Here is a 17849-nt window from a genome sequence, read left to right as displayed (position 1 = left end):
ATCATCAGGCATTTAGGTGCATCGCATTACGGGGTGAGAATAAGAAATTTGTTCCAATGATGCACGCTTGTCCGTTGTCTATTGTTTTGAAATATTATGCAGTTAAGGGATCGTGCAAAAATGACACAGCAGGGTCTTGAACCGCCGAAAAATTGCAACGTCATTTATGCATGCCATTTAAAATGGCTTAGTATATTGTCCGTGTCTTAAATGCAAAATTTGTTTACTTCTGTGTCTATTTGGTGGAAGGAAATAGGTATTATCATTTTAAAAAATATAATAAACAATATAAAAACGAAAATGATATTTACTATAGATCGGCATCAACATTTCAAAAGGGCATAACTGCTTTTGGTAAAGAAACATGTATCAGTCGCTGTAGGGTCTATCTTCAGTCACCCACGCAAACCAATACCGTTATCAGATAGAGAAAATCCTGCTCTATCTGATAACGGTATTGGTTTGCGTGGGTGGCTGAAGATAGATCCTACAGCGACTGATACATGTTTGTTTACCAAAAGCAGTTACGCCCTTTTGAAATGTTGATGCTGAGATAGTAAAGTAAACATAGTTTTCCGGATTAGAGTCGGTAAAGAAGAGTGCCCGCATGACGAACTATCATATTTTTGAATTAACCGTTAAAAAGGTTGTCGATGGCACTATGGTAGAGTGTTACGTCTGTTTGTCTGTGTTTTAAACATGTTTAGCAAAAGAAATGTTTGTCAAATTTTTATTCAAACTATTCTGCTTCACTCAAGATTCAATGACATACATTGATTTAATACAATTTGTATAAACAACTATGTTTAAAATGGCGTTGAGCGAAATTAGGAGCGCGCGCAAAATATGGGTACAACACGGTAGAATGTTATCATTATCTTAATTTCTACAGTCGCTAGACTTGATCCACTCTGACTTAACACCGACGGACACCGACCATATAAAATGGTGATTAAAAGTTTGTATTATTTTAGTACCGTGATGTACCCATATTACGCGCGCGCTCCTAATTTCGCTCACGACTATTTTTACCACAGTTCTTGATACATATTGTTTTATATCATTGTATAACATGCAATCTTGAGTGACATAGAATTACTGAAAATACCAGTTGACAAAAACTTCTGTTGCAAAACATGTTTAAAATGTCAGTGAGCGAAATCAGGAGCGCGCGCGAAATATGGGTACTTTACGGTAACAAGGACGTTTTAATTATTTTTAATAATACATCCGCATCATTCTAATTCATTCGTTTGCTCTTTTACCAATAGGTACCGATTTGAACTTAACAGTCATGGAATAGCAGCTGAAGACCCCGGACCGTTGGATAATCTTTCCTCGGCGATGGCCTCGACAAGCGTCTACCTCACCACGATTGATTCCGGAAACTATCAATTTTCTGATTACTCGAATGAATTCATTAAGGAAACTTCGCCAAATTGTCTTCTGAGTAGCTGCTCTGATCGGGAGCTGATACTAGATCAGTGTCATGATGTCTTTGAGAATTCCGAGCGTGATCAGTTCGGTTTTGGGTCAGAAACGGAACATGCTGATTTTCCCTTTACTTTGGAAAATCACAGGAGTGAGGTCCTTTGTATGTCAAACCAGGAACTGGCATTAGGGGATATACATGGTAACAGTAATCTAGACATCACAACTTTCAGTCCAGATACGTCTCCTTATTCGCCAGTAAATCGGAGCCATCGGCCGAACGATATGTCTGTTCAGAATATTTTCTCAGATTCGGAGGGTTCAGCATCAATGCCAGCTGATCAAATTCTTCCATCGGCCGAGGAGGACAACTCATTATATAACGTATTATCCGAACCAGAATCGCTGACCATGGCAAAAATCATATGTAAATTTTGTAAAAAAAAATTCCATTATGCTTGCACACTCAAGCAACACATGCAACTACATCACGCGAAGCAAAAACCCTATGAATGCAAGATATGTTTTTATCGGTTTGAACACAATGGGCATTTGGTTCGACATTTCAATCGAAGTCACTCCGATGTGAGAAATTCATCCGATAAAAGATTGTTTTGTACCATTTGTTCGGAACAATTTCAATCCAAGTGTACGTTGATGCAATTTATTGTTGCTAAGTAGGTATAATAATTTGTTTTTTTTTTATTTTTCAGATCAACTGAACGATCATGTCTGCAACCGCCATAAAGGGAAGAAATTCAAATGTTCAGTTTGCACAGAATCTTTCGCTTACAAGAAAACGTACAACACGCATTGGAAAAAAAAATCACTCAAAAAACGCATTAGCAGGTATAATACTGTTATTTTGGTTTATTTACATTACAAATCATCATTCTTATGCAACATTGTAATTGCAGATTCCAATCCAATCGTAACAACGCATACATCAATTAGAAATACTACATCTAGTTTTTCCCAGAGCAATTGTTGCATGAAAATGTAAGTACGTTGTAAATATTCTCGGCAGTCTGACTTCGATTTGGGGTTCTTTAGAGCTTGTTTGAGGACTAAAGGCCCAAACGCAATGATAGCGGAACGGCAACGGAATGCGGAACCGGTTCGCCAGCATGAATCACAACATCTCGACTGAGCTGACAACGAATGAAATTGGATCAACACTGAATCGACAAGCTGATCATAGTTCATGCTGGCGAACCGGTTCCGCATTCCGTTGCCGTTCCGCTATCATTGCGTTTGGGCCTTAAGGCCCGATACTCACGTGCGTTGTGTCGGCGATGCGTCGCCGCAATCGCGGTAGAAAATACCGGTAGTGTCACGGCAAGCAGCTGTTAGTTTCCGAAATATTTCACCTTCTAAAATAAGGACTGTTCATTTTATAAAGAGGACACCTTGTTTATGCTCTATATATTTTAATAATACATACATGAAATCTAAATCGGTTTTCGGCACATGGTTCAACCACTATTCTTCAATGTTATGGGAACATTACACTGTCCAAAATGCTCCTAGTTTGAGGACTGGAGCGTTTTCCCAAAAATACCTTAGAAAACCTGATTCTCAGGTCACCTTTGGTGATGTGTTCCATTCTAGCGAAAATGCCAACAAATTATTATTTTGCGTCTACGAAAATAGTATAAAAGTTAGCTAGTGCAATATTGGCTCAGAATACTAATTAACCTTAAGTTTCACGATAGAGAGTAAAATCTTGAGTTTTTAACACATTCAAAGCAAACAATTTTGCTCACTAAGTTCGTTTTACTGAAAAATCTCATACTTTTTTCAACCTGTTTGCATAGCTTTGCTGCTACAGCACTTAATTTAAAGCATTTAATCATCGACGATTTTGATAACCATAAAAAATGGACTGTTATAATTATTTGGTCCAGTCCTATGAAATAAAAAATAATTTTGGTGATATTTTTCCCCTAGTCAATCTATAATAGTAGTAGTATGACGAGCAGATAAACATTTAGAATTTTGTTTATAAATAAAAAAGATATAGCATAATTAAAGTGTCCTCTTAATAAAATGAACAGTCCTTATGTACACCGTGAGTAGCGTGATGCACCTGGTCATTTTTGAAGAAGTGTCTGGAATTCCACCAGTCAAGCAATATTCTTATTTCATACACGGTAAAAAATCAGCACGTTCGATTGAATAGATTGATCACTTGACTCAATTCAAAACACCAATCACCATGATTTGAAGAGTTTCAACTTTGGATTTGCTCTACTGTCTCTAGAACTAGACTCTGAAGTGAAAAGTCGTTGATTTTGAACATCATGTCTTTTGTATGAGAGCAATCATTGACAGCTCGTTGTAGAAAGTGATTGAGATCAATTCAATCCATTTCAACAGATGCGAGTTAGTGTCGAGGTAAGACACTAGACTTGCACTCCGAAGGTTGGTGGTTCAAATCTGGGTCAGGCGGAAATGTTTATTTTAACTTTTTTTATTTCAAATCAAAACATGCAACGTTGAATTCAAGTGCTGTTACCTTGATTTTGTCAAGATTCAACAGTAGTGCAAATCCAAATGCAGAACTATTGATAGTATGCTGTCTATTTTTTACCGTGTACTAGCTGTACCCGCAAACTTTCACTGAACCAAGGAATCATGTCAGATTTATCGGAAAATACGTATGAACCTGTGCATGTAGTCACTATTTTGACGTTTGAGCGGTGCCAATTCACTACACATTGGTCCGGCTCCATATAAGCGGGCGGCCAAAACTACCAAAAAACGTTTCCAATGTTTTTACACTTGACTTCTGATATTTAAAACAAGGGGTTAATATATTGTATTTTAATGATCCTTGATCAAAATGAAATAAAAGTCCTATTTGCACCGTTAAAAAAATCGCCGAAGTAGCGTATATCCGAAATATAGAAAATGTTACTTTTATATGCAGTTAAAAATTTATTATTTTGGTATGTATTATACCGTAATTCTTATATGCCATCTCAAATATTATAGTATGAGCTTTCCATTGCATAACAAAAAACCTCAATGGTATACCTAAAAACCTGTTTGTTTTAAACGTTTTATGAACAGGCCTATACGAATGAATGTGATTCATGAATAATAATGAAGAATTATTCGTATACCATTGAGGGATTGAGGTTTTATACCAAAGAGCAATCAAAATATGAATGTTGATTCACATTAAATCAAAATATGTACAATAAGTCGATCAATATTGTTTGCTGATAGTAAAATATCAGTGAAATGTATGTAAAATCATTAAATTTGTAGATAGCTCTGATTTATGATTCCGCAAGTTTCCGCAAGCTTTCTCAGCGGTTTTTAAAAGATCTATAGATGGTTTTTACGATGCTCTGTTGCAAAGTGCGGCGACATTCGACGACATGGGTTGTTTTTCTATTACAAAATCATCAAAATTATTCAGTTTTAAAATTTGCTAATATAAAAACATAAGTGCAGCTTTTTTCCAAGCTGTTATGCAATGGAAAGCTCATACTATAATATTTGAGATGGCATATAAGAATTACGGTATAATACACACCAAAATAATAAATTTTTAACTTAATATAAAAGTTAGGGGAACATGTTTCAATTCGGACCCTGTTCCAATTCGGACCATTAATCATTTCCCAACATTGGCACTGGCGTAAAAACTTTGTGCATTATTTTTCTACCTGTCTTATGGCTCTTATATTGTCGCACCGCCACCAAACCGGATCGCGCCAGTGAGACACGCGACGCGCCTCAACTCGCGCGATTTTGAAATCAGTTTTTAAGTGTGGCGCTGCATTCTTACGAAGTTTATGAACACAGCGCACTATTCAAATATTAGTCGCGACGCTTGGAGATTGAGAAAAAATACATTTCAAAAAAATGTTTGTCCTTATTTCTACCGGATCCATAATATAACACAAGCAGTTTCAGCCCTCTTGGTTATCATCTGCCTAATTTATGTGCATTTTTTGTTTTAGAGTGCTCTGATGTTCAGCTTTTGAGCACTTTCGCTAAGATTCTGTAAGCCGCATTAGTTAATCGAACTGTCCGTGTTATTTTTCACGTAAATCCTTTCATTCTTGGCTTTCATCTGAGTATATAGTTTAGGTAATTCAATACACTTTTCTTCTATTTGAATAGATTAGAAATCACAAAATGTTATTGGTCCAATCTGGACCTTCTGTAATGGTTCAATTCGGACCTTTTCATGCTTGATCAATTTTGATTTTATTGTAGGGGAACATGGTTCAATTCGGATCATTAAACATTTCTCATCACTGCAGCTATGATAAAAGAAGTGTGAACAACTCTTCCTCTGGTTTGAAGGTTCTCATGCTCTCTCTGAATTATTCTCATGCATCACTCAGTCTATTTTAGAAGTTCCACCATGTGAAGGTCAGCTAAGAAGTTTGCCATCATGACCTGACAAACTTTTACGACCGCAAAAGTGGTTTACAATTTAAACTATACTTTGTTTTTCAATAAAGTTGTTGATGGAAATTTACATTTCATTAGCATTGAATTAAACTTTGATTTTTCTTTTTCAACCGCCAAATTAAATCTTCAGTACTTGGATTTACAAAAAAAAAAAATCGGGAAACTAGAAGTAAGGCATTTTAGAGTTATATAATTTAATTAAGCGTGAGTACAACAGTAAAATGAGCAATGGTCCGAATTAGAATATGGGGGGTCCAAATTGGAACAAGGGTGGTCTAATTCGGACTTGAAAACCGTTACTATGTCCGAATTGAGCCAGGTTCCCCTACATTTTTTATATTTCGGATATACGCCACTTCGGCGATTTTTTTAACGGTGTAAATGATCAAGGATCATTAAAATACAATATATTAACCTTTTGTTTCAAATATCAGAAGTGTAAAAACATCGGAAACGTTTTTTGGTAGTTTTGGCCGCCCGCTTGTATGGAGCCGGACCAATGTGGCACTAGTTGCCATGGTCACATAAATAACGCGGCACCGCTCAAACGTCCATGGACTTGCACGAGTTCAGCTGGCACCAGGACGATCGCGCTGATAGACAGTTAAATTATCTTCAAAAGCATGCCAGAAGCACAGACAAACAGACATAACACTTAGAAGAATTTGCGATCGAAATCATCGTCGCAAAAGCACTATTGCCCAATTCTAAAAGTACTGTAGTTCGTCAAGCGAACAAAAACGATGTGGGCGCTGCGAGTATCCGATTGACGAACTAACATATTTTTGAATTGCCCGTTAAAAAGGTCGTCGATGGCACTAGGGTGGAGTGTTACGCAAGGGGGATGCCTCTTTCCGTTCTAAGCTGAAAAATCCCAAATATCCGGCTCCTAAGCGGTAAAAACCCGCACAAGTTTCATCGAAACCGCACAAGTTTCGATGAAACTTGTGCGGGTTTTTACCGCTTAGGAGACGGATATTTTGGATTTTTCAGCTTAGAATGGAAAGAGGCATCCCCCTTGGTGTTACGTCTGTTTGTCTGTACCAAAAGATTAACGACCGGTTGAAGAATGTTCAAGTTACGGTCGATCATATTTAATTTTTTTCGTAAGAAGAACATTTTAAAGGAACTTACTTTTAACTTATACTAATCGTAGTTTTAGACAAATTTTACGTTCTACAAACTTGAAATAAGTTTATTTGGGCATTCAATGGAGCTTGAAGATTAAAAATCGGTTGAAAAATAACAAAGTTATACAAATTTTACTGGAGAAAATATTTATCAACTTCATCTTTTTTCCGTTGAATAACTAATTTATATACATTTATCCATTTTTCAGTTTGAATGGTACAGGAACTGATCCACTGGAGGTACGAAAATGCTCCAACCCAGGTGACTGATAAATAGTTTTATTTCATGTTTTCTGTGTATTCATTTTTGTGTAATGTTAGATTGCAGGAACCTGTATGAACTTTGTAATATTCGCGAGCAAAGAATTTCGGAATTGGAAGCATCAATTGCTAATGAGGATAAACGACACAAAGTTGTAAGGCTACAATCAAATAGGCGCAAGCGAGCCTTGTTATCAACATCGAGTCAACTGAAAAATCTTAAATTGAAACAAAAGGCTAAACATCGCACTACTGCTTATGACAAAAAGCTTCTGACTACTGTCAAAAATAACCCGATTCTACTTGAATCAATCGAAAATTCGTTCAAAGAAAAACACGCACGGCGCTATAGGAACGCAAAGCAAGTGGCTACAATGCAAAAGCTAACATCTGCAGCAGGATTCAGACAGCTCAGGGACACTGGTGTTGTAGTACTACCGCATCCAAAATCTGTTACCCGTTGGTATAAAGATATTGATAGCAGTCCAGGATTCAACCACGCTATATTAAGAAGCATGAAAAGCGAAGCGAAAAGAATGTCAACGAAAGACAAGGTCGTGGCTATACTTCTAGATGGAATGGCTATAAAACCGGGTATAAGTTATCAATATTCAAGCGACACACTTCATGGCTTCGCAGATGATGGTCAGAAGAATGAGGATGAAAATAACGATCTAAATAACCCGGCTAACGAAGCGATAATGCTTATGGTAAGAAGTATGACATCCAATTATAAGCAAGTCATTGGACACTTCTTAGCCAGATCTAGCCTGGGGTATGAAAAGCAATCGAAGATAGTGTGTGAAGCCGTCGGGTTGTTAACAGATGCTGGATACCATCCAGTACTACTGATTATGGATCAACATGCGACTAATATAAAAATGGCGGAACATCTGGGCGTTTCTGGAGATACCCCATATTTTGAAATCGACGATGCTGAAGTAGTTGTCGTATACGATCCTCCACATGTTTTCAAATCATTCCGGAACAACTTTGCCTCTAAAAATCTATTAGTCGAAGGCGAAATTGCATCATTCCAATATATCGTGGATCTTTATCACCATGATGCTGGAAGTATCCCTAGGGTAGTGCCCAAGCTGACTAAAAGTGCGATACAATTGAACACATTCTCAAAAATGAAAGTGAAATTAGCTACAAGAACTTTGAGTTCATCGACGGCAAAGGGAATGCTACTTTACATCAAGCATGAAAAAATGGGAACAGAAGCTGAGCCAACTGCAAGGCTGATACAAACGATGGATGCATATTTCGACGTTTTCAATTCTCAGTATCTGAAGGATAATGTGAAGGTAAGTAACCACAGAAGAGCTCTCAGGAGTAATTGTACTTTTTAATTCGGGCCCTCCTTAGTCTAGTGGTTAGAGTCCGCGGCTACAAAGCAAAGCCATGCAGAAAAAACAATTTAGTATGCTTCTGTTTTAGGTTAAGTGGTATAATGTGATTTTTTTTGTTTTGGTTTTAGCCACTCCGTAGTGCGATTACCAACGATAGCGCACATTGGGAATTTCTCGAGAAGATGGAAGAAACTTTCAAAAATATGACTTTCGTTCCATCAACCAGCTTTGATCCAGCGACGGTAAGTATCCCAAAATTGAACATGTGACGGTCCTAACACAACTCCGAAATTAATTTCCAACGAACAATAAATACCGTAAAATGGGGTGAAGTTGATCACTTTTGAATGATTCTGTTGTACAATATCCGGTAGAATACATATACACTCCCGTGCAAAAGTTTGGGGACGCCCCTCAAAAAACATGCAAATGTCTTTTGCTCATATCTCTGCGATTTTTCGTCCGATTTCAATTTTCTTTGACTCATCTGAAAGACAAAGTATGAAATTTGATTCATAGGTATTTTGCAATGAAAACTTTTGAAACTTTGTTTACTAAAAGTTTATCCAAAGTTGGAGCATTTGTCAAATTTAACACTGAAAAAGGGCCCAGATAGCAGCGACGGTAAACGCGCCAGCTATTCAGCATACCAAGCTGAGGGTCGTGGGTTCGAATCCCACCGGTCGAGGATCTTTTCGGGTTGGAATTTTTCTCGACATCCCAGGGCATAGAGTATCTTCGCACTTGCCACGCGAAATACGAATGCGAAAAATGGTAATGGCATAGAAAGCTCTCAGTTAATAACTGTGGAAGTGCTCATAAGAACACTAATCTGAGAAGCAGGCTCTGTCCCAGTTGGGACGTAACGCACATTCCGAACCAATGCTATCTTTGCTCCTTGCATTATTATATAAAAATACGCGTCTCTTTTCAATTTTTCAATAAAAAAGGGAAAAAAAATGCATTGAAATACTCTAGCCCTTTTGTAAAGTTTACCCGAAAATATCGAGGGTACACAACAAAATAAAACTGGTGATTTTTATCAGGCCTGCCAAGCTTGATTGTCATTGTCGAACTGTAGTTTTCTTGAATTTTGAGAATACGTTGTTCCATATTTTATGTGTAGTATCTGTTTTCCCCAGGTCAGAAACAACGTGCTACACACAAGGGTACCAATGTCTTTCCAGCCCTTAACATAACTCTATTGAGATTTGAGCCAATGCAATTCCAATTGAAACTGTGAAACTTTTCTTTCTCTCATTTGATGTTTCGAATTTGAGCATTTAAAATTTCCTATTTTGTTACCTATTCATTTACCAATTTTATTCTTCGGCATTTTATTCTTCGGTAAACTCAAAAAAAAATTGTATGGCGAAAGTAACCTAATGTGACTTTTCTTCACAATAGGCACTTTATTCGAAAAAATATTTGGTAGGCGTTGTAGCTGTTACCATTGTGCACAACCGGTACCAAATATTTTTTTCATTTTCATTTTCAAACGGGAGAAAAAAATCAAAAGGCCTTTTTTTTCCATACATTTTTTAAATCAGTTTGCTATTAGATGACTTTCGTGCATAGAAGCTAGCGCCATATTTGTCGATGCGGCGAGTAGGAAATCAGGCACTGTAGGTAATTCATTGTGAGTACTTAAAAAGAAAAGTTATACTTTTCAAGCATTTTTACAACATTGTTTCACAACGGCAGCTGTTAATAGACACAGAAAGCATCTTATCGAAGGTTTGAAAAAGCAATAAATTTTTCTTTATTGCAGGCACTAGACGAAGCTGCTGAAAAAATGGCCCCTACACAGCAGAAGCCTCCATGCTTATCGGGTTTAACGTACAATATCAAGGCGCTTCGTTATCTCTGGAAAATGTTACACGAAAAATACAAATTTTCGCATCTTTGCACTAATAAGGCTAACCAAGATCCCGCTGAAAATCAGTTCTCTTACATTCGCCGGGCATGTGGAAGTAACGATACTCCAAATGCCGAACAATTTGGGGTTGCTCTTAAGTATAGCATGCTGAAAAAAACTTTGCAGTTATCATCAAACGCTAATTGCCAACCAGATAATGCGACACCTTTAATTGAGGATCCGGAAGTAGAAGAAACACATCATCCACATGCAAATGAAGAAAAACAAGAATTAGAAAATTCTCTAGTGGAGGATCCGTTTGCACAGTGTAAAGATTTCGCTAACACGTTACTTGAGCCGTTGGAAGTTGAAAATACGCAGCCATTGGATATTACTGAACTGAATGCCTTGGCTTATACAATTGGGTACAGTATATCTAAATTGAAACACGAAGCGTGTCGGCAAAACTTAAATCGTCCAAATGATTCGGAAGCAGATTCGGACGATGAGCTTATGTTTTGTAGGCTGAAACGTGTATTAGTCAACTCCAATTTTGTTATACCCAACACGATTGCCATGGAAATTGCTTTGCTGTTGAAAGCCGCATGCCAACAAAAGTTCTCAAACTATGTATCACAGTGTAGGAGATCTATTAAGATGCGCTTGAAGGAGTATGTGGATTACACAAAGTATAGTGCCATAATCTGCGTAGCATGCTTTGACGATCTGCTAAACAGAATGTTGAATATAATAATAAAAGCAGAGGTTGCTAAACTACAGCAAAATGTTAGCAAATCACGACCAAAAACAGTGAAAATGAAAGGCAAAGTGCGACGGATGGGATTAATTTTAAAATCTGGACCTAAAAGGAAAATCAACGCCAAAAGTATTAAAATGGATAAAAAAAGAAACGCAAAATTACTGAAGCAGGTACCTGAGAGTGAAGCAGAATCAGCTCCTCTAGCGGCTACATCAGAAAATACAGAGAGACAAATGCAACTACCGGCAAAAACATCATCACAGGCTGAACAGATCAAAGCTATAGAAGCACTCGAAAAACTCGTGGCAAGTTTTCCAACTCCAAGAACAATCCAGATTGAAGAAAAGTACTTGTCCTCCTCAAATTTGATTACTTATATTTACTATAGTCCTATTAATTTCAGAAACTGCTTCCTTCTTTCCAAAGATGATATTTTGAAAACGTATCCACAGTATGAGCAAGAATTAAGCTCACTATTCAACAGGTTCAAATCATTCCCTCCTAGACACTTCCGACGTTTTGATCTTGTGGATTGGGGAAGTGTATGTGGAATTTTTACCGAAGATCAACAATATTGTATGAGCTTATTTTTGGACGAGCAACTTGTGCCAGATACCGAAAAAGGAATGGTAATATAAATAAATGAAACTAGTTTGTCAATTATTTGTACTTTAAATTTATACTTTCAGTATGACGATTTCATAAACGACGTTTTAATCTACGAATGGGCCATAAGGATCTTTCAGAAAGAATATGATTTTGAAGATCGTTTGACGGCTTTGGAGCACATCAAGCTTCAAGAGGAAGCAGCAATCGACAAAGCCGTCCTGTAGATCATTTTAGGAGGAGGAGTCAAGATAAATCATCATTGCTATTGTAATGTGCTACTTTTCTTGGGCCGTCGATCTGTTACGTGAGGATTTAGTGGTACACTCAAAAAATAAATCATATATCACATGGACATTTTTTATCTCAAAAGCTACATAAAAGGTATTGGATATTTTGATAACATTTTGCTCCGAAAAATCACATGAAATTGATACTTTCATTGGAAACGTATGGGAGAAAAATCTATTAGAAACTATCGGAAAACTTTTTTCAGTGTAATAGTGTTTTTGGTTGAATAGGCAAATATCCCAGAGGGCTAGGTTTAATTTTTGTTGATTTGCCTAACTTTACATATGAGAGTTGTGAGAAAGTACAAATTCATAATTAAAAGAGCGTCCCAGTATCCCCTAAATTGGGCCTCGTTGGTCGAGCGGATAGGGCCGTCAGGTACTTAGCCGCATCGTGATACGGGGTGAGGGTTCGATTCCCGCTCCTGTCGGTAACTTTTCGTAAGGAAGGTTTATCGGCTTGTCCAATGGCCTTTGTACGCTAGGTTGTCCCTTGTCTAGTGTCATGCTTCCTTCAAAGGACGATTCGTCCACTGGAAGCATTAAACGTGTCCGCGTCTATATTAAATTTGATTTTAAAAATCCCCTAAAAATGTTTTACAGTATAGTTAACAGTGTTTTGGTTGAATAGGCAAACATCCCAAAGGCTTTGTTTTAATTCTGGTTCATTTTTCACCCTATATATATTGAGAATATGAGAAAGTCCAAACTGATAATTGAAAGAGTTCCCCAGTATCCCCTAGATGTGATTTAAAAAATCCCTTAAAATGTTTTGCGGTAGTTAATAGTGTTTTTGGTTGAATAAGCAAACATCCTAGAGGGTTTAATTTAATTTTTGTTAATTTTCCTAACTTCAAATATGTGAGTTATGAGAAAGTACATACTCATAATTAAAAGAGTGTCCCAGTATCTCCAAAATTTGGTTTTGAAAACCCCCATAAAATGCTTTGCGATAGTTAATAGTGTTTTTGGTTGACTATGCAAATATCCCAGAGGCTTAGGTTTCATTTTAGTTGATTTTTCTGACTTTACATAAATATCGAAGTTATGAGAAAGAACAAACTAATAATTAAAAGAGTACCCACAGGGGATAGGCCTGGTGTAGTGGTTAGAACCCTCGCTTTTCACGCCAAAGGTCCAGGGCTCAATTGGGATGGGAAGATCGTCATTTATGATCATAAGGTTATAGTGATGACTTCCTTCGAAAGGGAAGTAAAGCCTTTGGTCCCGAGATGAACTAACCCAGGGTTAAAAATCTCGTTAATAAAGACAAAAAAAGAGTACCCCAGTATCCCCTAAATTTGATTGTAAAAATCCCCTAAAAATGTTTTGCTGTTGTTAATAGTCTTTTGGGTTGAATAGGCAAACATCCCAGAGGCTTAGGTTTATTTTTTGTTGATTTTCCTGACTTTATATATCAGAGTTATGAGAAAGTATAAACTCATAATTAAAAAAGTACCCCATTACCACCTACATTTTATTTTTAAAATCCCATAAAAAATGTTTTGCGGTAGTTAATAGTGTTTTGGATTGAATAGGCATACATCTCAGAGGATAAGATTTAATTTCAGTTGATTTTCCTGACTTTACATGTCAGAGTTATGAGAAAGTACAAACTAATAATTAAAATAGTACCCCAGTATCCCCTAAATTTGATTGTAAAAATCTCATAAAAATGTTCTGCTGTAATTAATAGTGTTTTTGGTTAAATAGGCAAACATCCCAGCGGATTAGATTGAATTTCAGTTGATTTTCCTGACTACATATCGGAGTGATGAGAAAGTACAAACTAATAATTAAAAGCTAATTCTTTTTATTAGAATTAGTATCCCCTAAATTTGATTTTAAAAATTCCCTAAAAATGATTTGCGGTAGTTAATAGTGTTTTTGGTTGAATAGGCAAACATTCCATAGGCTTAGTTTTATTTTTTGTTGATTTTGATGGTAGTGATAGTGACCATTGGCGAGCGGGACTGGTTTCACCACGGCACCGTTGGTTCCACATAGAGCTCGCTCCTCCAGTGCGAGTAGCGAGGTGGCGGTGGCAACTCGAGTGCGTAGTGGCAGGGTGATCAGTTTATGTTATTCAGGTTTGTACGAAGGATCTAATGGAATTGTTAACAGAACTCTTTTCTCCCAGTCGCTCACAGCCCTAAGAACTCCTAGAAGCGATTCTGGAGTTGAAAGGTGATTAATTTGGGCCATGTAATTTGATAAGTCTTGCTTTTCAGTCGCTTACAGCCGTAAGAACTCCTAGAAGCGATTCTGGAGTCGAAGGCTGACCAATTTGGTCTATGTGATTCAGGTTTGTACGAAGAAAACAATAATAATTTTATAACTAACTAGTGGTCCCGGCAAACTTCGTCTTGCCATCAAGTAGGCTGTTGAAAAATGTCATGGGAGCTCCCATACAAAATAACATATTAGTACTCCCCCGTTTTAGGTTGGTTTGGTTGGTTTGACTTTATTAACGAGATTTTTAGCCCTAGGCTAGTTCATCTCGGGACCAACGGCTTTACTTCCCTTCCGAAGGAAGTCGTCACTATAACTTTTTACGTCATAAGTGACTATGTCGGGGATGGGATTCGATCCCAGGTCCTCGGCGTGAGAGGCGAGTGTTCTAACCACTACACCAGGTCCGTCCCCCTCCCCCGTTTTACCAAATTTTACGGAAACTTCCTTAAACTTTTTCATCGCACGAACACGTCGGAACCCTTTAAGAAGACAACAGTGAAAGAATTGTGCAAATAGGTTGTTCCGTTCTCGAGCCATTTCGTGACATACAAACACCGCTCCATTTTTATTTATATAGATATAATATATGATAATAATAACCTGAATTATTCAGGTTTGTACGAAGAAACTCGACAATTGTCGACTCACACGCCGCGCAGAATAAGCCTGAGTTATATTCAGCGGGATCCTGCGAAACGCGGTAAGGCCTGAATTCGGAGGGAGTCGGCACTCTCCGTGTGCATGTGATTGTTCAGGATTCGAAGGTTTCGCTTGCCAATCGCGCCAAGAATTTGAAAGTGGTTTCGAAGATCCAGACGGTGTTCTTCGCGGTGGCGGGAGTCCGCGAGCCTTCTCGGCAGGTTTCTGGTTCTCCAGGCCATTATGTCCACGGTCCACAAGGAATTCAGGCCTAGTGCAGCGACACGGAGCGTATCCTCGTACTCCGGAGGGTGCGGAATTATAATATTAAATAAAATTTCAATTACAATCTGCTGCACGAACGGACATCATCGCAAAGGCAAACTGGAGGGGTCGAAATAAACAAACGGAATGACAGTTCTCTCTAAACACAGCTGTTAGTTTGCTGGCAGAATGTGCTGGCAAACTTGCTGTCGGTTGGTAAGTACTAGATATCTGTTCTAGTACTTGAGGTTTACACTTGACACTTGAAGTGTGAATGTACACTGTGAATTTTACTAGACTTATCAGAAGTTGTATGAGATGGAAAACACGAAAAAATTGCAGGTGCTCCCTCCTTAAGATTCCTCCATGGTTTGAACACTGGGGTTGTTCCTATCTGACATTTCGGAAGGGACACGGAAAACAAAATATACCCAACATTTGAGTTTAAACCAAAAGGTGTGACAAAATCATAAAAAAATGTTTTTTGTACTTAAACCAATGAAAATCAACTAAAAATTGAGTAAACATGTGTTTCTGCCCTAAACTTAAGCGTTTGGTACTAAAATTGAGACAGGGCTTTAGGACCCTATTTACACCGTCTTCAGCTCAAGGCTGCACAGACTGAACAATCACAAACATTAGGCAACGGACAACACGAAACACCCAGTAGCCCAATGATGAATTTTTCGTTTGACGAAAAGTTTTCACCGACTGGAGTGGGAATCGAACCCACACTTCATGGCACAATATGCCTAAACGACTGACGCCGCTAACCGCACGGCCACGAAGCCTACAATTTCCGGGGCTTTTCCACGATCTACTCGGTCTTGTCCCCGACGGTGGATCAAGCTTACCTACCGGTTGGGTGCCGAGGTCGGTTCGGCGATTCCGGTTGGAGACTGACTTCCGGTTCACCGGCTTGTTCCTCCCTCCACTTCCGCTGAAGCAATGACATTATTCTCGTCACCGCCATGTTCACCGCGTTCCACATCACCTCATCGCTACACATTCTATCCACTACGTTGTCTACGGTTACGTCAGCACCGCAGACCGCTGTCATCTCGCTACGTTCCGCAGCAAAACGTGGACACTCGAAAGTGACGTGTTCCGGCGTATGTGTGTGTGTATGTGTTTTTTTTTTTTTTTTTTTTTTTTTTTCATGCATCTCTAGGAGTTAAAAAATCTTCTCAAGACTGGCCTGTATTTGTTCATGCTCATGCCACAGTGTATGGTTTGGCACTGTGTGGGATTCGCAATGGGGCGCCTACCCACTAAAAAACAGTCTCCTAGGTACACCGTCACCGTAAAGAATTCTTCTCCGGCACCACCTTGCGGTATTACTTCGAAGAAGAGGCGACACATGCTACGCGCACCCTTCATTAAGCCCTTCGGCTCCATCATTAATTTGTTAGTTCCTAATCCATGCCATGCTGAGCCCTTCGGCTCCCATTAATAATTTGTTAGTATTCCTTGTTTGTGATCTAAACATGCCATATTCAGCCATTCGGCTCCCGATACCATGGGTGCCAGAAACTCCCTGACGAAGGAAGTTCTCTCGGTGCTGGACGCATGCCATTTAGCACTCCAGGTTCTCGCGCACTATTCGGATAGTCCCCGGCGGTGAATCTACCCTACCCCGACGAAGACTTCCCCGGAGGTGGAAGTTCTTCCGGTACCGATGCTGCCCGGATAGGTGCCAAGGTCGATCCTGCGATTCCGGTTGGTGGATGACTTCCGGTTCACAGGTGCCCTGACGACCAATTTGGCAAGACAATTTACACCGTCTTCAGCTCAAGGCTGCACAGACTGAACAATCACAAACATTAGGCAACGGACAACACGAAACACCCAGTAGCCCAATGATGAATTTTTCGTTTGACGAAAAGTTTCCACCGACTGGAGTGGGAATCGAACCCACACTTCATGGCACAATATGCCTAAACGACTGACGCCGCTAACCGCACGGCCACGAAGCCTACAATTTCCGGGGCTTTTCCACGATCTACTCGGTCTTGTCCCCGACGGTGGATCAAGCTTACCTACCGGTTGGGTGCCGAGGTCGGTTCGGCGATTCCGGTTGGAGACTGACTTCCGGTTCACCGGCTTGTTCCTCCCTCCACTTCCGCTGAAGCAATGACATTATTTTCGTCACCGCCATGTTCACCGCGTTCCACATCACCTCATCGCTACACATTCTATCCACTACGTTGTCTACGGTTACGTCAGCACCGCAGACCGCTGTCATCTCGCTACGTTCCGCAGCAAAACGTGGACACTCGAAAATGACGTGTTCGGCGACTCCTCTACGACTGGGCACTCAGCGCAGAGCGGCGACTCTGCGTGGCCGAACCTGTGCAGATATTTCTTGAAGCAGCCGTGACCTGACAAGAACTGCGTCAAGTGGAAGTTGACTTCTCCATGGGATCTGCTCACCCATTTCGCCAGATTTGGAATAAGGCGATAAGTCCACCTTCCCTTCTCAGCGGTATCCCACTCGCGTTGCCATTTCACCATCGTGTCGGCTCGGGCAATCTTCCGGGCTCCTCTAGTACTACTAGCTTCGTAGCACTCCTTATCCTCTTC

Source organism: Aedes aegypti, unplaced genomic scaffold (assembly GCF_002204515.2).
Source record: "Aedes aegypti strain LVP_AGWG unplaced genomic scaffold, AaegL5.0 Primary Assembly AGWG_AaegL5_hic_scaff_53_655_1694_PBJ_arrow, whole genome shotgun sequence".
Lineage (NCBI taxonomy): Eukaryota > Metazoa > Arthropoda > Insecta > Diptera > Culicidae > Aedes > Aedes aegypti.
The sequence above is the reverse complement of the archived record's forward strand: the minus strand, read 5'-3'. Positions refer to the sequence as shown.